The 22,601-nt window shown below is 36.7% G+C and overlaps 1 pseudogene; it reads right to left on the bottom strand.

Annotated features, from left to right (window-relative positions):
* Positions 1–3,044: 3,044 nt before the first annotated feature.
* LOC105756964 (zinc finger protein 33B-like) overlaps positions 3,045–22,601 on the bottom strand; it is a 45,699-nt pseudogene continuing 26,142 nt past the window's right edge.

The following is a 22,601-nucleotide window of genomic DNA, read 5'->3' as shown; positions in this document are numbered from 1 at the left end:
GTAGGATGTCCTTAAACCTACTCAGTGCTGAGATATAAAAATAGCAGTTAGGCACAGTGAAGGAAGCACAGAGGGGAGGATACATGCCACCAAGAAATGCCGAGAAGAACACTAGGAAAGGTGAGACAGGGATTTTCCCTCAGAGTGAACAGAGAGATCCTTCCCCTAGAGCCAGCACCCTGCATTTGGACTTCTAGCCTCCTAAACTATGAGAAAATAAATCTTTTTGTTATAGCCACCCACCTGTGGTATTTCTGTTACAGCAGCACTAAGAAACCAAGAAAACATGTAAATAATAGCATGCTTCATTCCTAAGATACTGACATGATAGTTTATTTTTCTTTATTGGTTAATGTGCCACTAGTATGCAACAATAAAAGTAACTCATAATTTACAGAGCATGCCAACTTTAAATTTTGTGATACAAATTATAAAATAATTTGGGAATAGTATTACATAAAATTTTACATACTATTTGGAAGTATTAATTTTTAGGGAAATTTTCAAATTTGCATAATTCAAATTCTCATAAAGTGACAACACTGTGTGATACGTTTGGTATGTGTACTTATATTTGTATTAAAATGCATAGAAAATTATCAAGTAGGATGCACAGTGATCTAATAAAAATAGTTTCCTGAGTGGCAAGTCCCAATTTTGTAGTCAGAGCATTACAGGAGATTTTAATTCAACCCGTTATTAATTTACTTAGAAAATGATGTTATATAGTACATACGAGATAAAAGGAGACCTGGTGATGAAACTATTAAGCGCTTGCCTGCTAACTGAAAGAATGGCGGTTCAAACCCACCCAGCGGCTCTGCAGAAGACCTGGTGATCTACATCTGTAAAGATTAAAGCTAAGAAATCCCTCTGGGGAAGTTCTAACCTGTCACACAGGGTTACTATAAGTCAGAATCAATTCAGCAGCACCTAACAACATTTATAATTAATTTATAATAATAAATAATAATTTATAAAAAACAGACACAATCAGGTATCATACGTACACAGTTAATATTTAAGAATTTCTATTTTAGATGGGTAGGTAAACCTAACCTTGCTCCCTGTAGTGTCAGTTCGCATCTCTGGTCCTCAATCTCTTCATCTTTATCACAGGAATACCATTACCACCATATCCGGTTCAGTAAAACTTGAATATTCCTAACACAGGTCTGGTGCACAGCAGGTACTCAAGAAATGCACTTAAAGTACCTACCACCATACAGAGAAGGCTGTAAGCACTGAGGGAAGTGAGTTGCCTGAAGTCTCCCAACACTGTAAGTCTGGTCTTCCCATTCTTTCCTCTCAATTACATCCTCTACAGGGATCCAGATCTCTTATTTCCAGTAACAACAGCTGGTGTCAGCCCAGACTTGTTAATATTGAGCCCAGGTGCATGAACCCAGGATCTCTTAATGTTGAGGAAGCTGTGAAGGCGTTAACACTCCACCAAGATTGGCCACGGTTCTTAATCTCTTCTAGAATGTTACTCTGAGATTGTAGAGCACGATTACATCAATGCACTGAGGTGGGACTGTGCAGCTGTAAGGTCCAAGCTGCCTCTCCTCTGCTACAAAGAGTTAAGCTCTGTATATTAGGCAGAGGGATACTTAGCTAGTGTATTAACAGAGATTGGTTTAGAGGTTAGTTCAACCTTGCTGTATATAGATAATTCTTCCCATTAAGAGATCCATGAGGAGATAGGGGCTACACTGGGAGTGGGAGAGGTGTTAGACATCCCAGATGGAAAGTTGATTTTAGGCATCACAACCATCTCCAACTCTTGTCCATTCCAATATGTCCACGGGGACTTCAGAAATCATACCAGATGGGGAATAAGACAAGAGACTGACATCTTAGGATCTGAGACAGGAAGGGTCTTGGCTGATAAGAACTCTGAATGAGCACTGGGAATTGTCTCAGAGCTCCCTGATAATTGTTCCTTCTTCAGAAGCCTTTTGTGCCAGGTCTTAAAGAGCCTCACCTTTCATATGTACAGATTTGTACTCAGATTTTTCAGGCTCTTTCTCTGCTAGCTCTCTCCAGTACTCTGCTCCACAAATTACAGCTGCCTTAGCCCCTCAAATTCCAAAATATACCTTCTTTATTAAGCAAGGATATGTAGTTATCCCTACCTATGCCACAGTCTGGGTAATTCCTCCTAACAGGAAACTGGGGCAAACATAAGAATAATGATATTTGCTACCTTTCCCTGAAGAGTCACAGTTTTGTGGTCTCTAATGTCTAATGATCTTAAAAAGGTGTTTCAAATATTTTTCCAGTTTCCTAGTTGTTTTATTACATCTTCTTTTGTTTTCTAGTTGTTGGCAGTGAGATAGCAAGTTCCACAGAAGTTCATGGGGAGAAGTGGAAGTCCTTTAAATAAACCTACACTTAACTGTTGTGTACCTAATTTATTATTCCATTTTACTGACTCTAAGTTGCATGAATAACTTATAAACACATTGTTTGGACTCTTTATTGGAGAAGTAGTCTAGTAACAACGTCTTATCGGTTTATATAAGCCAAGAGAGTGGCAAGAAAGATATGAGTATGTCAATTTACACTCCACAAATATTTAAAATACACATTTTGTTCTTATGCTTGAAAAAGACAGAGGTGTTAAGTGTAGGAATTTTAAACATGTAATAATTATAAAGCTAAGGGTACATTTTACCTAGGATTATGAGAGCTTCCAGTAACCAAACCAACACACACAATATTTCTCTTATAAAGCATACTCATATAACTCAATGACTTTTCACATTTGTATTTAATACAGTACTTATGATTACTCAATTGTACTGTTCAAAGATAGATTCCTCTTACACAGTAAATACATATACAACTGAATATTTTCAATAACAATTTTGGTATCATATCTTTTGATTGTCACATTCCTAGAAAAAAATTTTTATTCTGAATTCCCAAATTGCATATGTGTAATGAGATAAATCCTCTTATATATAAACCAAAACTCATTTCCATCAAGTTGATTCTGACTTATAGCAACCCTGCAAAACAAAGCAGAACTGCCTCATTGGGTTCCCAAGGCTGTAATTTTTACAGAAGCAGACTGCCACCTCTTTCTCCTGCAGAGCGGCTGGTGAGTTCGAACTGCCAATGTTTTGGTTAACAGCTGAGCACTTAACCATGGCCACAAGGGCTATTCTTATACTTACATATAATCAAGAATTAATTATTTTCAAAACTGTAACATATTCAAAACATTCATAAGGTCTTCCAAATATCAAATATCTGCTGATCAATGAGATTTCACTTTTATTTCTGGATGAAAACATTCCCATATTTATTAAGATTTCCCCCTGTGCTATTTGAAATGTAAACTGAGAAAATCAGGTTAAGAAAAGGTTTTTGGACTTTCAGGATGTTGACGGGGGTTTCTTCTCTGTGTAGTTGCTTGGATCAGTGAACTCTGAATTTTGGTAAAAGGCTTTCCCACATTTGTAGATTCACGGAATTTCTCCCTTGTGTTTTCTGGTGTGCTGTGAGGGATGATTTCTGGTAGGTTTTCCCACATTCATTACATTCGTAAGGTTTCTCCCCTCTGTGAGTTTTCTGATGTACTGTCAAGGATGACTTGTGGTAAAAAGTTTTGCCACATTTATTACATTTGTGAAGTTTCTCTCCTGTGTGAATTCTCTGATGTTTAGTGAGAGCTGATTTCTGGTAATAAGTTTTCTTGCATTCAATACACCCATATAGTATTTCCCCTTCATGTGATTTCTGATGTACTGTAAGGGATGATTTCTGGGAAAAAGTTTTCCCACATTCATTACATTGATAAGGTTTCTCTCCTTTGTGTATTCTCTGATGTACTATGAGAGATGACTTCTGGAAGAAGAATTTCCCACATTCTTTGCATTCATTGTGTTTCTCCTACGTGAGTTCTCTGATGTACACTAAGTTTTGACTTCACAAAGAATGATTTTCCACATTACATTATAAGGTTTCTCACCAGTATGAGTTCTCTGATGATTACTGAAATACGGTTTTTGGGAGAACGTTTTCTCACATTTGTTACATTCATAAGGTTTCACCCATGTATATCCTTTGTTGTACCATGAGGAATGAACTGTAGAGGAAGGTTTTTTCACATTCATTACATTCATAAGGTTTCTCCCGTGTGAGTTCTCTGAGATTTGATTACTCAGAGATTTGATTACTCATGACGTTTTTTTCCAAATTCATTACATTCATAGGGTTTCACTCCTGTGTGTGTTCTCTGATGTACTGTGAGGCCTAACCTATATCTGAAAATTTTCCTACATTCAGTGCATTCATAGAGTTTCTGCCCTGCGTGTATCCTCTGATGAACTGAGAGGCCTGACCTGTTTGTGAAGGTTTTCCAACATTTAGTACATTCATAAGGTTTCTCTCCTCTGTGTATCCTCTTATGTGCTATGAAAGATGACTTGTGGCTGAGGGTTTTCCCACACTCACTACATTCATAGTGTTTTTCTTGTGTTGGTTGATGTTTAGAAAGAATTGGTGCCTGCCAAAAGGATTACTCATACTGATTACAGGTTTTCTTACCTGTGTACGTTGGCTGATGTTGAAAACGATTTGGTTTCTTGCAGATTTCCCCACTTTCATTACATTCAGAAGTTCTTTCTCCTTTGTGAGTTCTCTCTGTATGAGTAGGGAGTGACTTCTGCCAAAATTATTCTTGCACTCATAGTATTTCATCCCCATGAAAACCATAAGGTGTTTCTTTAGGGCTGACTTCTCACCAGCAGACCTCCTCCCACAGTCATTTAATTCATAGTGATTTTCCCTTGTGAGAGTTCTCTGATGATCAATGAATGCTGCTCTATAAGAAAGGGATTTCACAGGTTCATTATACTCACAGGACTTCTATGACCATGCTCTCTTATGGATAATAAAGGCTGCCTCCTCATGGAAAGTTTTCCCATATTTATTATATTCAAAAAGTAGTTCCAAGGTTTGAATATCCTGAGGTTGAAAAAGATCCTCATTTTGACTGATGGCTTTCCCATTCCTAGCATATTCTAAAGGTTTATCTCTGGAATGAGGATTCTCCTGCTTTGTACACAGCAGCAATTTTCTATGTGCATTAAACTCATCAAGCTTCCTTACAAAGGATTTTCTATTACTAATTGTTAGTTCTGAAAAATAATTCAAATTCATTCCACACAAGTCATATTTATCAGGTATATTTCTCACTGGAAGAGAGTTTGTATCTACATAAAATGTTTTTCCTAATATACTATTTCTCTATTTAGTCAGTATTTTTTAGTTGATGAAATCAATTTTCCACAAATGCTGGTTTTGGTTTTTCCGGTTCTTCTCCATCTGGTCATCAACTATGCAGAATTCTAGAAATGAGAATAATTTACCATACCATAACATACATATCATGTGGAAAGGAGACTTAATGTACAAATATCCAGTACAGACTGATCTTCTGAACATAATCCCAAGGGCGTACTTTTTGCTCCCCTAGAGTGGACAAGACAACCTGTGGTAGTGAAATCTGGTAATAAATCTGAAGAGAAATCTGGTAATAAAAACACAGTAACTTGGCACTTTAAAAACGTGACCTTCAAAGACAGAGAAAGTAAAATAAACATAAAATTTAAGAGGGTACTGTTTGGATGAATGCTTGTAGGATAAATGGGAAATAACAGGTAGAAATCACAAGATAAATTAGTTAACAACAGTGTTACGGGGAGATACCAGAAAAAAAAAAGTTGGTTTGGAGGGAGCAAATGAAGATCTACATCCTTATCTCTTGTAGGATTCTCACCAATGTACATGCTTCCAATCTCATACAGTTCTTTTCTGTCCTACTTAAGGACACCAAATAAATTTCACAAAGCAATAATTTCCTCATGTTAAAAAAGCAATTCTAAGACAAGAATTATCTTGGGTGAAGGGAAGGACAACACACAATATAGGGGAAGTCAGTACAACTGGATTAAACCAAAAGCTAAGAAGTTTCCCGAACACAACCACACACTTCGAGGGACCATGTAGGAGGGACGGGGCCTGGCGACCATGGTTTCAGGAGACACCTAGGTCAACTGGCATAACAAAGTTTATTTAAAAAATGTTCTGCATCCCACTTTGGTGACTGGCATCTGGGGTCTTGAAAGCTAGAAAGCAGCCATCTAAGATGCATCAATTGGTCCCAACCCACCTGAAGCAAAGAAGAATGAAAAACACCAAAGACTCAAGGAAAATATGAGCCCAAGTGACAGAAAGGGCCACATAAACCAGAGACTCTCATCAGCCTGAGACCAGAACTAGATGGTGCCTGGCTACCACCAATGACTGCCCTGACAGGGACACAACAGAGAGTCCCTGACAGAGCAGGAGAAAAGTAGGGTGCAGAACTCAAATTCTAGTAAAAAGATCAGACTTAATGGTCTGACTGAGACTGGAGGAACCCCAGAAGACATGGCCCCTGGACCCTCTGTTAACGCAGAACTAAAACCATTCCTGAACCCAACTCTTCAGACAAAGAATAGGCTGGACTATAAATGATGCCCATGAAGACTGTGCTTCTTAGCTCAAGTAGATACGCAAGACTAAATGGGCAGCTCCTGTCCAGAAACGAGACAAGAAGGCAGAAAGGGATAGGAGCTGGTTGAACGGACACAGGAAATTCGAGGTGGACGGGAGGAATGTGCAGTCATATTACAGGGATAGCAACTAGGGTCACATAACAATGTGTGTATAAATTTTTGTATGAGAAACTAACTTGAGCTGTAAACTTTCACCTAAAGCACAAAAACAATTTTAAAAAAAGCAATTCTATTATCTAGTCTGTAATTCTAGCTCTGATTTACACAGAAACCCAAAATCCAGAGAAAACATATATTTAGGGTATTCATGAAATAAGATTGGGTGCACAGTTTTACTCAGCTGTTGTACCTTCATTTTCTTCTACCAGAGTTGTTCACTAATAAACCTGTCATGGCCAACAAATCATAAAGTTTCCCAATTTCTACTCACCAATATACTTATCTCATCAACAGTCTTGCTCCTCACACACACTAAGCCTTTACTTTCCATACACGTATTTGTTTCAGCCTTTCTTGTTCCGATTTACTGCGTGAATCTTAAACATCATAGTTTTTAATTTAGTCTTGAGATCTTTATTAATCTCTATACATATTTATTATAAAAAGTTTTTTCCTAAACACGACAGTTATTACCCTGTTACTACCCACATTCAATCTAACATTAACAATATTATGCTCAAAATCCTATAACATCCTGAACCTAATGTCCCAAGGTACCAAGAAATCAAAGTCCTGGTTTCTAACTGCTGTTGGTAATCATCATTCCTTGTGGCCACAGTCACTATTCTCTGCTCCCATAAGCCAGTCAATTTTCTTCCCATAAGTTGCTCATCCCCAACCACAGACCTCTACTTGGTTAGGAGGCCTTCCAATCTTAGCCCTACTCATAAGCTAGTCAAGCCTTCAAAAAATGGCTACTGTCCCAAAATATCTGAAAAATGTCCTCTCAAACATTGTCAGAAGTTAGTGATAATAATTATAATACTTGGTACAGCACTGCTCTATAACAAATATTCTTTTTAAATGATGAATTTCTAAATATTTTGATGTTGCTTCTCTTTTTGTTTCACAAATAGAACCCATGGTTCTGGCAAGTATTATCATATATCCAATTTCCTTTCAATGCATCTGAATGAATAATAAATCAGTGGATATGTAAATTGTGTACATTGCAATTACTTAAAAAACTGTTTCAAAGTACATATCTCAGACTCCTAGCCAACTTATACCTAACTTACACTGTTGCTCTTGTTAGGTGCTGTCAAGTTGATTTCAACTCATAGTGACCCTGAGTGACAAAGCAGAACTGTCCCATTGGATTTTCTAGGATGTAATCTTTATGGGAGTGGACTGCCAGGTCCTTTCTCTTGTGGAACCACCAGGTGGGTGCGAACTACCAACCTTTTAGTTAGCAGCCAAGCCTTTAACCATTGTGCCATCAGGGCCCCCCTACACTAGCTTCTACTAATTTACACCTAAGAAAAAGAGAGAAGACTCTAACAACTAAAATCAAGAATGAAAATGGGGACCATTATTACTGCAGTTATAGAAATAAAAATAAATACTAACAAATACTATGAATAACTGTATGCCAACAAATTAGATAACCTAGCTAAAACTCACAAATTCCTAGAAAGATACAAATTATCAAAACTGACTTAAGAGGAAAAAGAAAATAAGAATAGATATATAACAAAAAAAAAAGAATCAATTATCAAAAGATGTCCAACAAAGAAAAGCTCAGGATCAGATGGCTTCACTGGTGAATTCTACCAAACATTTAACGAAGAATTAACACCAATCCCGCTCAAACTCTTCCAAAAATAGAAGAGGAGGGAATATTTCCCTAACTCACTCTATGAGGTCAGCATTACCCTAACACCAAAGCCAGACAAAGACATCAAAAGAAAACTACAGACCAACATCCCCTATAAAGATAAACGCAAAAACCTTCAACAAAATACTAGCAAATTCAGAGGTATATTGAAAGTATTATACACCATGAGCAAATAGGATTTCTTCAGGAATGTAAAGGTGGTTCAAGACATGGACATCAATGTACTATGCCATATTAATAAAATGAAGACAGAAAAAAACTAAACAATCCTCTCAATTGATGCAGAGAAAGCATTTGACAAAATCCAACACTATTGCATGATAAAAACATTCAACAATCTAGGGATAGAGAAGAACTTCCTCAACATAATAAAAGTATTCATGAAAACCCCACAGTTAACATCATACTCAATGGTGAAAGACTGAAAACGTCCCCTGAGATAAAGAACCAGACAACGATGTCTGCTTTCACTGCTGATATTCAACATTTTACTGGAAGTTCTAGCCAGAGCAACTGGGCAAGAAAAAGACATAAAAGACATCCAAATTGGAAAGGAAGAAGCAAAACTATCTCTATTCACAGAGGGCATGATCCTACATACAGAAAATTACAAAGAATCCACAAAAAAAACTAGATCTAATAAAATAAAATTCAGTAAAGTTGCAGAGTACAAGATCAACAAAAAAATCAGTTGTGTTTCTATACACCAGTATGAACAAGTCAAAACCAAATTAAACAGTTCCATTCACTATAGCATACAGAAAAATAAAATACTTCAGAATAAATTTAACCAATGAAGTGTAAGACTTGTACACTGAAAACTAAAAAAATTAATTAAAGAAAAATTAAGTACTAAATAATTAAAATGATTGGAAGACTTAATATTGTTCAGATGATAATACTCTCCCAAATTATCTAAAGATTCAATGTAATCCCAAACAAAATTCAAACTGCCTTTTTTGTAGAAATGGACAAGCTGATGCTCAAAATCATATGGAATTGCAATGAGACCCAAATAGACAAAACAATCTTGAAAAGGAGAAAAAAGTTGGAAGACTCATACTTCTCAATTTCAATACTTACTATAAAGCTACAGTAATCCAAATAGTGTGCTACTGGCCTAAGGAGGGACATACAGAGCAATGGACTAGAATTGAGAGTCCAGAAATAAATCCCTAAGGAAAGAATGTCTTCCAACAAATGGGTGCTGAGATAATTGGATATCTACATACAAAAGAATGAAGTTTGGACCTCTCCCTCTCACCATCTATAAAAATTAAGTCAAAATGGATCATAGACCTAAATATAAAAGCTAAAATTATGAAGTTCCCGGAAAAAAACAGTAGGGTAAATCTTCACGACCTCAGATAAAGCAATGAATTCTTAGATATGACACCAAAGCACAAGTAACAAAAGAAAAAATAAACTGGATTTTCTAAAAATAAAAATTTCTGTGCAAAGGACACTCTTAAGAAGTGGAGAAATACTTGCAAATAAATCTGATGAGGGTCTCATATTCATAATATGTGAAGTACTCTTACAATTCAACAACAAAGGACAAACAACCGAATTAAAAATGCCATATACCAACGGTCAATAAGCACATGAAAAGATGACAAACATCATTAGTCACTGGGCAAACACAAACCAAAACCACAATGAGATAAACCACTTCACATCCACTAGGATAATTATAATTGAAAAAAGATTAAAAAGAAAAAAACAGAAAATAATAAGTGTTGATAAGGATATGGAGAAATTGTAACATTCATATATTGCTGCTGAAAATGTAACATGGTGCAGTCACTGTGGCAAACAGTTTGGCAGTTCCTTAACAATTAAACACAGAATTACCATATGATCCAGCAATTCTACTCTTAGGTATATTACTCAAAAGAAATAAAAAGAAGATGTTCAACCAAAAACTTGTATACGGATATTCAGAACAGCATTATAGATACTAGCCAAAAAAGTGAGAACCCAAATGTCCATCAACTGATAAATGAATTCAAAAGTGTGACATATTCATAAAACAGAATATTATTCAACCATAAAAAGGAATGAAATACTGACATGCTACAACACAGATGAATGTGGAAAACATTATACTAAATGAAAAAGACAAACACCAAAAGCTAAATATTGAATGATTCCATTTACATGAAATGTCCAGAATAGGCACATCCATAGAGACAGAAGGTAGATTAGTGATTACCACTGACTGGGAGGAAAGAGAAGTAGGGAATGACTGCTTAAATGATGTAGGCATTCTTTTTAGGATGATGAATATGTTCTAGAATTCAGACAGTGGTGATGGTTACACAACACTGTGCATGTATTAGAAGTCACTGAAATAAACACTTCTAAATAGTTAAAATGGTGAATTTTATATGAATTTTACCTCAAAAAAAAAAGTCCATACTCTTTAATTGCTGAAGCATTACAATAAATCTTCGTATCTAGGAAGGAGGCCAAGCTCCCCTTTCTGCTTCTTATTCTTATTCCATACCAATTAAAATTTATCACATTAAGTGCTAAAATAACAAGAACAAACAAATCAAACTCCAAGCAAAATGAAACAAACAAAAAATAGTGGAGATTTTTATTGACATTACATTGAAGCTACAGGTAAATTTAGGGGAGGACTTTGCAACTTGATATTACTGAGTGCTCCCTACCTCTATTTTTAGATTTCCTTTAATGTCTTTAAATACATTTTTCTTACTTTTTCTTGCCATTGTAAATAGTTTAATTTCTTTCAACTGTGTTTTGTAAAGCTTACTTGTGCTTAGAAATGTGATTATATACACTGATCTTATATTCAGCCAACTTGCTATAAACTCATACTATTTTTAATCATTTCTCTGCAGATTCCTTTATTGTTTCATTAGGACAACCATAACATCTGTAAATGAATTTGGTTTTCTAATGATTTTAACTTTTATTAATTTCATTTTCTGTCTCATCACTCTGGGTAAGAACCTCAGAATACTAATACAAGTTTTAAGACTGAAAATCTGATTTTTATCTGGTTTGAAGAATGATGTCTGAAACAGATTCCTGTTACCCTTTTAAGAATGAAGATATATCTTTCTATCCTTTTAGTAGACATTTCTATTAAAAATCGGAGCTGATTTTTATCCTACATCTATTAAGATGACATGGGTTGTTACTGTTTAAAGTATTAATGAGGTAAATTATAATCAAACAGTTACTAATTGTAAATCATTTTGCATTGATTGCCAGGGTAAATTCAATCATGCTATTCTTTTTTTTTAACTCATTACTGAATACAGTTTCCTAATACTTGTTTAGGGTTCTTGCTTTAAGATTATGAATTTGTGTTTCAAACTTTCTAGGTTTTTATTAAAGAATTTTATGCTTGATTTATCAATAACTGAAATGGGTAAATTGCAGTCTCTCACTACAGTATATTGGCAATTTCTCTCTATAGTTCTATCAAGTTTTATTTGAAGCTAGTGTTTTAGTTCTAATCATTATCTTTTCCTTTTGTGATGAGTATGTACTGAGCATTTGTATCCCAATAAACATTCTTGTCTTAACCAATTTTATTTGATATCAATAGAGATCTCTCAATTCTATTTTCTTTAGTATTTGACTCTATATGCTTATTCCTTTTATATTCTCCTTTTTATTACATATTGTTTTATATGGTTTAAGTGTAACTCCCCAAAAAGTCTATACGTAGCTTTTAAAAATACAACCCGATAATCTCTTCTACCAGAAAAATTTAATCTATTTGTATTTATTACTAAAATATTTATTATTAAAATACCTGGAGTTGTTTCCTATATTTTTCTTGTAGTTTCTATTTGTTCTATATTTACCATCCTTTATTCCCCATTCGTTTATGACCCTTGTTTGGTCTGATTCAATTTTTTTGACAATGGCTGGTTCTTTTCCATTTTCTTCACTTTCCAGGTTTGGAAGTTACGGATATTGTTTTGCTTATTTTGGCATATACTCATTAAATTTTACCATGCATATTTAACAAATGTCTTCAGAAAAATTTTAAAAAATTATAAAAGGACTCTAACCACTAATTGACTTACATGCTATTTTCTAGTATTTTGTTTGTACTTTTTATACCTAAAAGACATTATTTTACATACACAATGTTTGTTTAGATTTAGTTACATCTTTATAATTTCCTCCCAGTATTGTTTCTCCCCAGTATTCTCTCCAGCATAAAAAATTATATCTCTATGTATCAAGTGCTACTTTTTCTTATATTCCAAAAGCAATCTAACAAATACTATTTCGGGTACATCTTCAAAATTTTTCTAGAAACTACACACTTCGTATGAACTCTGTAACTTCCAAGCTCATGTAAGCCACCATCATCCCACACACGTGGACAACTGTAGATCTTACTGTTGCCTTCTCCCCACCCCACTCTATCCCCTCAGCTGGCATTTTCTCTGTACAACAGCCAGAGAGATACATGAATCAGATCATGTCATTTCTTTGCTCCAAACCCTCCAATGCCTAGGATATTCAGAAACCACATACTCCACATACTTCCTCGCTTCATTAAAATCTGCATTCTGATACTGATCCAGAGGGTCCTTCTGAAAACACTTGCTAAAATAGCACACATTTCACTCTCTTCCAACACAAGAATACAGACTCCATAACAGTAGGATTATTGTACTGTCCACAGTAATATCCCTAGCTCATAAACATAACTACAGTGCAAATAAATAAATGCTAATTTAACACTTATTGAATGAATAATACACAAGTAAAATCATACACAATTAAAAGAAAACAACTAATGGAGAAAGAATAAGAAAAAGATCTAAGGTGAGATAAGAATTGGGTTTTTGGAAATATTAAGAATGGTGACTCTGTCTATAAAATGTAAGCAAAAACCCAAGAACGTTTAGCTATGAGTGTTTGTTACCTGCAAGTGTGATGTATATATCTAAGGAATACAGGCCAGCTATTTTCAGCCACTCTAAAAAAAAAAGATTCCTCAAAAAAATCTCAAAGGTACCAACATCTAAACTGATCCTCTGGGATCTAACTTGGCTTATGGCTATTTAGGTACTCACTAGCTCACCTGGGTGGCTCTGGCTTGAGGATTCTTCTTCTAAGATCCACAGCTCCTCTCCTTTCTCCAACTTGAAAACCACCTCTGGCTTGGTAATGTAAAACCCTGTGAATAGCAAAAGACACAGAACTTGGGCCTGGCTCATGGGCTTTAGGGCCACTGAAGGAGAAAGGTTCAGCTTCAGGAGCTTTACAATAATAGGGCCATTTGAACTTTTCCAAGGGGAGAAGAGGAAAACATGCTTTTTGTAGTGACCAGAAGGGATCAATCATCTTATACCTGTTACCCAGGGGTTGCCTTTGGACCCTAAATTTCAACCCCTAAAATCATTAATCTCTACAAAGAAACCACCAATATACCAGCAGCTAAAAAAGAAATGAATGTTATTTGGAATTACATATTATACAATCCTCACCCACTGAGACAAGGTGGCTGTAGTTCTCCAGCATCACAACCCTGTACAGGGTCCTCTGAGCATGGTACAGGTGCTGCCACTCCTGGGTGAAGTCCACAGTCACATCCTTGAATGACACTCGCCCCTGGAATAACACATCTGTATTCAATCTAAAGTGACCACTGTATTCAATCTAGAGTAACAAGCACTATGTTTGGGATCTAACATTTTTGTGTTAATTGTTGATAACTGAAGAGAAAATGTTACACAGCGCACCTACTCTGGACTTTATCTGACATTACATGTCATGAGAAAACAACAATAAAAGTACTCTAACCACGTATTTCTAAATTCATGCAAAAAAAAAAAAATTCTCAAGTTCCCCAGTGTATCTGGAAGTGTCCCACTTTCTGGGAATAGAAAGATGAATTATAAAAAAATCTTGCTCTCAAGACACTCATAATGTGACTGAGAGACATCTTTAAATACATATATATTTACATTCATACATACACACACACATACATACACACAGACACGCACCATTTTCTTCACTTTCTAAGTCTGGAAGTTAGGGATACTGCTTTGCACACACACACCAAGGTGTGTGTGCACGTGTGTGTGTGTGTGTGTGTGTGTGTGTGTGTAATATTATGTAACAGAATAACATGTTACAGAAGAAATGCTAGAAGTAACTAAAAGATAGATGGTGGTTGCACAGGGAAAGAAATGCTAAGTTCTATTTTGAATCATGACATGGGGCTTCTTTAAAGAAGTAAGGCACTGAGTCCTTACATGTCAATTATGTGTTCTTAAGATTATGGGTCAACAATAAAGCAACGGCCTGGAGGCATTAAAAACACTTGGCAAGTTAATGGAACTACAAATAGCACCGTTTGTCAGAGAAAGAATTTGAGATGTATTAAGATAAAGATTCATAAGCATAATCAGAAGCAAGATTATGAAATTACTGGGGACTAATTTCTATTTCAGGGGTCTCCAAAACGTTCTCATAAGCTACATATATGTACAATGAAAAAAAATTTTTTAGATACAAATACATGTAAATAGATACACTAGTATTTTCTTATAATATGCTGATAGATTTTCTTAAGTATTCACTAAGGTATACACCGCAACTTCAATATCACAGCTGTGGATAATGAGCCAATGAAAATGTTAAGTAAACACTGGAGTTACATGTCCAGATTTGCATTTTAGAAGCAATGCTTTAAAGAAGAGTAGAGACTGGCTTAAGAAGAAATATAAGGCAAAGACCAGAGAGAGAGATGATCCCCTATATTCGGGCGGGAAGAATGGGCAGGGGTGGGCAAACCATAGCTCACAAGCCAATTCTGGCCTTTCACATTTTTTACAGACTGTGAGCTAAGAATCATTTTATATTTATAAATGGGAAAAAGAAACCAACAGAATATCACTTTGTGACACATGAAGATTACATGAAATTCAAAGTTCAGTATCCCTAAATAAAATTTTATTAGAACATAACCAAGCTCGTTTGATTATATATTATCTATGGCTGCTTTCTCACTGTAACAGCAAAGGTGAGTAGCTATGAGACTGTATGTAACACTCATATGAAGATCGATCAATCAATCAATTCCACTTCTCACTACTGAATAAAGGAATTTACTAATCCTAATTAAGTGAATTCTGCTCTGTTCAATTCTGATACCAACTGCACAATATAGTACTTCTTCCTCTGACCCTATCCACCAAAGCTAAGTCAGATCTCAAGTTAAAGGGCACAGTCATCCAGATTGCCAAGTCTGCCCAAGACTTCAGACACCAACTGCAAGCTTGGGGGTCCCCACAACACCCTCACTTCTGACCTACTAACTGTAAAACCAGAGCTTTCTTCTAACCTCTCAGGATGCCAACCATAAGTTTGAGGGTCCCCAGGACTCCCTCAATTTAGACCTGCTGTCTACAAATTCTGGGGTTCCCTCTACCCCCTCAGGATACTAGTCTTAACCTTGGAAGTCCCAAGCCTCCAACCACCCTCATTTCTGACTTACTGGCTCCTACTATTACCTCAATACTTTGCTAAAATGACTCACAGAACTGAGAAAAGTGCTATACTTATAATTACAGTTTTATTATAGCTAAAAGGATACAAATGAAGAGACGCATAGGGTGTCTGGGAGGGTTCCTACCCACATGAATCAATGTCTTTCATCAACCAGGAAGCCCATGGCATTTCCGTGTCCAGAGCCTTTACTGAAGCTTCATAAAGTAGGCACGATTGATTGAATCAGCCCCCTCCCCTGAAGTTGGGCTGATATCAGTGGTGGGTCTTTCTAGCTAGGCAAGACCCTATCCAAGAGGGACTTCAGCATACATGCTCAGGTGTTGGTCTGGAGGCATCATCAAAGACACTTCAATGGCTGGGGAAATTCCAAGGTTTTAAAGGTTTCTGTCAGGAACCAAGGACAAAGGCCAGATTCTTTGGGTAATGTAAAATTCTTTATCCCACATACTTTCACTGCTGCCTGGCAAATAACAATGGTACAGTTATAATTTCACTGCATTTCAAGTGCCAGGCTTATCATCATATCATGACATTTCAGTTTAGTTTCTATCACCAGTGCATATGGAGTCAAAACAAGACGAAGAAAGGATTCTGAACGTCATATTTTTAAGACACAGTCTAGTGTGGATTATTCTCTTATCAAATTAGATGGCAAAACATTGTGCTTATTATGCAATGACACCATTGTTGTGTGCCGTCGAGTCAATTCCGACTCATAGTGACCCTACAGAATAGAATAGAACTGCCCCATAGGGTTCCAACAAATGGCTGGTGGATTCGAACTGCCTGACATCTTAGTTAGCAGCCTGAACAGTTAGCCACTGCACCACCAGGACTCCAATGACATCATAGCTGTGCTAAAAATACCATATAGGTCAACGCTGCCAGACTAAGCACTCATAACAGTATTCACAGACCACAGGAAAGTACCAGTCATAAAAACAGAAAAGCTAAAACAGAATTTCTTCAAAAAAATAAAATATGAAAATGAGGCTGCAACCAAAGAAAGTTTCTCAGTGGCTCATTTGTTGGACAAGCAAAGAAAGCCATTTGTCAATGGTAAGTTATTAAACTGTGTTTGATTAAAAACAGCTAAAGAAATGTGTCCAAAGAAAATAAACCTGTTTAAGACTATTAGTCTCTTGGTGAGAAAGAGTTACTCAAAGAGTTGAGGACACTGGAAGCACCATCAATAGTGAATTAAACAAGGTAAATGATCAGCTGGTTTTCCCTGGCTCTTGAGTCAACAGATGTTACCGATACTGCTCAGTTGCTACTGTTTATTCAGGATGTCAATGCTAAGCTTGAAAAAACTGGAGAATTAGTTCCTATAAACAATCTGCATGGAATTACAGAAGAGAATATTTTCAGAGAGATTGAGAAAATACAAACTCAGTACAACCTGAAATGGAATGTGCCAATATGTGTTACAACTGATGATAATGAAAATATGTGTAGGGCAGAATAAGGCTTAGTGGAACAAAGTTATAAAGCCTATGAAAATGTAAGTTGTCTAAAATCTATGGCTATTCATTGTATCATTTATCAGAAAACACTCTGCAGAAAAATTTTGAACCTAGCGTGAATAATTGAACCAGTAGTGTCTATGGTGAACTTCATTCACTCTTGTGGATATAACCATAGTCACTTCCATGAATCACCATCAGAAATAAAAGATGAATATCTTGACTTACTCTACTACACAGAAGACCAATGACTTAGCAGTGGTAAAATTTTATTGTGATTATTTGAGCATTGGGTCAAAATTGAAATTTTACTGAATAAAAAGAATGACCCTCCTAATATCAAACACTGAACAGCTTTAGAAATTAACTCTTGCTACAGACTTGATACTGTTTCCTAATGAATTCAACCTAAAATTACAAAACAAAACAAAGTTTATACTGTGGTAAAGTCATTTCAACAACTAACATTATTAGAATCACAAGTAATGTCAAGCAACTGTATACATGTATGACCCTGTCAAAAGTCAAAGCAAGAAGTGGATACATTTTCTGAGTTCAAACTACGCTTTCAACACAAAGCATTTTTTGGACCTCCATGCAAGTCACAGGATATTGCCATATTCCAAAATATTTAACTTTAAAATTAAGAAGAATCCACCTAACTTCAGTTGGAAGTGATTAATGTGAAATGTGATGGCATGGCAAAAAGCAAGTATCAAGAAAGAATCTGACAGAACTGTATAAGTAGCTTGCAAGTGAGGAACATCCTCAATTAAAAACACATGCCTGTGGACTGGCATCAGTAATTGGCAGTACCTATCTGTGTGAAAAGACATTTTCAAAGATGAAATACGTAAAAGCTCATTACAGATTAGCACTAACAGATGAAGACTTACAATAAATTATAATAATATGGAACACCAACTTAGGCCCAAATTAAGCAAAAGTTTATTGTTCCCATCCAAAAAAGAATTCCATTCTTTTCATTAGCAGACCTGTATTACAAAACACTATACTGAGTCACTTTAATATTTTGAATTTCATCAATAAAAAGTGTTTTTTTGTGTTCTCTCTTGTTCAGTAAGTACCTACATAATTCCCTTTATTTTCTATCTTTGCCTGCAAAGACTAAAATATCTATCTGGCTCTTTACAAAAAAAAATTTTGCCAACTCCTGGAATAAAGAATTCATTATACAGAATAAGATATTATAGGATTTTTTGGTCCCTAATTCATGGTGCAAAAGGAAAAATGAGGAAACTATCATCCTGGCTATCTTTGTGAGCATCCAGATAAATCCACGTGCCACTTGCAAAGACAAGGAAGTAGGTTGGGCAGAAGGTAAAAGAGAGTTCTTGTATATGTTTGTGCTTGAAGTGTCTGTAGAACAGGCAAGTAGAGATCTGCAGGAGGAATCTGGATGTGTGGTTCTGGAGCTCAGAAGGGAGGCCTAGGATGAAGGTGAGGATTAATGAATAACTGCAATTCCAGAGGCTGCAAAACCAGCATTGGATAAGATGCTCCCAAGGAAAGAGATTGAGGAGACAAAAGTCAAAGTACAAGTTCTGAAGGAAGCCCACAAAGGAGCCTGGAAAAAGAATAGACCATGACAAATGAGAAAAAAAATCTCTAAAAGGTAAAAACACAACTAGGAGAGAACAGTATATTAGTAACCTACACTAAACATACTAGCTCTTCATTATGGAAAACGAACAGAAAATGAAGAAGCAAAGCTATTTTAGGAAAATCAAGAGCAGATGACAAAAACTAAAATAATCCAAAGAAATGAATATGGGGGGAAAAAATCACAGCAAAAAATGGAAGAAAATCTCCTTTTAATTCCAACCAAACTGGATGCTGTCAAGTTGATTCTGACTCTTAGTGACCCTACAGAACAGAGTAGAACTGCCCCATAGGGCTTCCAAGGAGCGGCTGGTGGATTTGAACTGCCTACCTTTAGTTAGCAGCCATAGCTCTTAACCACTATGCCACCAGGCTCCTTTAATTCCAGTGTGTGATGGTTAAGACTGTGTGTCAACTTGGCTGGGCCATGAGTCGCAATGTTTATATGTGATCACTCTCATGACTGAATCTGCTATGAGTAGCCAGTCAGTTGAAATGGAGTTTCTTTGGGGGTGGGGCCTGCATCTGAATATAAGCAGATGTTCTGGTTTTTTGCTCACTCTGGATCCTGCAGCTGCCTCCTGTTCACATGGCCTATGGTTCTTGGGACTTGAGCTATCAGCTTATCTGTTGATCCTGGGATTCGTGAATCCTCACAGCCTGTGAGCAGAGTCCTGCTTTCTGACCTGCCAATCTTGGGTTCGCCAGTCCCTGCAGCTACGTAAATGGGGAGAAGCCTCTATCCTAATCCACGGAGTTGGGACATTCCAACCTCTATAATCACATGAGCTGTTTCTTTGATATAAATCTCTCTGTATGTATACTTATATACTTTACTGGTTTTGCTTCTCTAAAGAACCCAGCCTAAGATACAATGGCACTCTTAAGTATATTAAGTAGAAAATTGTTTTAAAAAATGACTATTATAAGGAATCATTAGAGAATAAGAAAAAATCCTCAAAAATTAAAAAATTTGAATTATAAAAACTAAAATCAAAACTCTCAAAGTCCTGAGACTTCTGGGTAACATGTCACTACAGTCAGAAGCACCATGCCATCCCTCCACAGCAAAGATCTGAAAAACTAAGTCAAACAGGGTCACACGTCAATCCTGAAACCCTAAGCATCAAATGAAAAGATAAAGAATTCAGCCAAGCACCAAATGGAATAAGAAACTGACCGAGAACAGAAAGCGAGGAGAGATACATGCAGAGGTCTCCTATCAGCTACCGCAGCACAGATCCGCCATCTTGGACTCCTATCAGAGATCAGCTAACAGGGGATACGAGAAAGCAGCTTCATGGAGCTTCTAGCAGGAGACAGAACAACCAGTAACCAGCGATATACGTTCTCCCAACCCCCACCCTTCTTCATCCCCACTCGACCTCCTCTGCTTCCCACGACCACAGTCTCTTAGTTGGGAAACACCGGTTTCACCCTGGTATTGCTTGGATTCCACCCACCAGCATTGGCCGGTTCCCTGAGTGCCATTTATTGGCTGCTGGTATTGTTTTTTCCCACTTTTTTAGATTTCTTCACTACCTCTCACCACCTCCCCCTCCTTTCTCTCAAATACCCGGCTCCATGTACCATCTTTACTCCTTCCTGAAAGGCTGTGAAACACTGCTCGACTGTGAAACTGCCTCCCAGCCCATGCCACTGCCTTGGTGGGACCCCGAAGGCTTTTTCTTTGTTTGCTCTGATTCGTTCTTTGTTTTCTTTTTCTTTTCTCGGCTTGGGAGCCGCTTCTAGCCAGGTAGTACTATGTGGATTGGAAGCTACTCTCTTAAACTGTGCATACACACAGGGACATCACTGGGGGCATTTCTTTTTTCTTGGTTTTTTTTTTTTTTTTTGTGTGTGTGTCTTTGTTTTCTTCTCTCTCTTATTCCCTCTTGGTCTTCCTTCATTTCCAGTTTCTCGATTTACTCATTTTTTTCTTTTACCCTTTTCCTCTTTTTTTTCATTTTTGTTTTTCCCCATTTATCAGTTTCTCATCTCTGCACTCCAATAGCAAGATCCCTTAAAACTCTTTTTCGTTTCTGTGTATGTTTTTGCTTCCTGTTCCTCTGTCCCCTCATCTTTCCGATACCCATCTTAGCTCCACACGTAACAATCTCCCACCTCCTTCCTGCCTTCCTGCACCACACGCTGAACATCACACTCCCAAGCAGCACAAGCACGGCGTACTGGAACCTACCCTGCACTGATTCCCAGACTGCACTGTCAGCCCTAGTACTTGCCACAAACAACCCATCCCAGTAACTCCGCTTCAGCTGGACCTGTCCTGCTATACCATACTTGAGTAACAGACCCTGCCCACTAGAGAAGGAGGTGAAAAGTATTGTGCCCACAGTGAGCAAACAACACAGAACACACATCCTGCCTTAGACATAACCAAAGAAAACAAAAAAGCAGGACAAAACAAACAAATCTACAATCAATAAACGAGGGAAATAACTACTGAATGCCCCAAAAGATAACAGACAATATCAAAACATATACAAAAACAGGACAGGATGGTTCCAGTAGGTGTCCAAACTAAAACACCAGATAACTTTCCAGCAGAAGAAAAGGCACTAGACCTAACTGATAGGGAATTCAAATCTCTAATATTGAAAATTATCTAAGACTTGAAGTAAAAAGCAGACAAAATGAGGAAAAAGAGACAAATTCACGGAAAAGGCAGACAAATAAATGGAAGAATTCAGGAAAATAATACAGGAACAAAATGCCAAAATAAATTCCCAACTAGAAATTATACAAAAACAACAATTAGAAATCCAAAAGATTTCAGAAATGGACAGTGTCATAGAAGGGCTGAAGAGCAGGTTTGAAACGATGGAAGACAGGATCAGTGAAATTGAAAACAAACACTTGGATACAACTATGTTTGAGAAAAAATCAGAAAAAAGAACGAAGGAAAATGAAGATACCCTGAGAATTGCGTAGAATACAATCAAAAACAAAAATCTGCGAGTGATCGAAGTTCCAGAACAGCAGGAGAAAACAGAAAACACAGAGAGGATCACTGAAGAATTACTGACAGAAAACTTCCCCAATATCATGAAAGATAAAAAACTGACCATCCAAGAAGCTCAATGAAACCCATACAGGACAGACCCAAAAAGAAAATCACCGAAGCATATCATAATCACACTAGCTAAAACCAAAGACAAAGAATCCAGAGAGCAGCTAGAGAAAAACAAAAAGTCACATACACAAGAGAAACAATAAGACTAAGCACAGATTACTTGGCAGAAACCATGCAGGCAAGAAGGCAATGGAGTGACATGTATAAAGCCCTGAAAGCAAAAAACTGCCAGCCAAGAATAATATACCCTACAAAACCTTCATTCACATATGATGGTAAAACTAGGTCATTTCCAGATAAACAGAAATTAAGGGACTATTTGTAAAAACCAAACCAAACTTAAAAGAATTATCAAACGGAATCCTTCAATCTGAGAACAAACAATATCAGACAATAGGCTGAATATAGGACACAGGATTGTACTAGTCAGATACCAACCTAGGAAATGAACTCTTAAGGACTACCCAAAACCAAAAGAATTA

The sequence above is a fragment of the Trichechus manatus genome, unplaced genomic scaffold (assembly GCF_000243295.1).
Source record: "Trichechus manatus latirostris isolate Lorelei unplaced genomic scaffold, TriManLat1.0 scaffold00308, whole genome shotgun sequence".
Lineage (NCBI taxonomy): Eukaryota > Metazoa > Chordata > Mammalia > Sirenia > Trichechidae > Trichechus > Trichechus manatus.
Note: the sequence above shows the minus strand (reverse complement) of the source record. Positions and strands in the feature narration are given on the sequence as shown.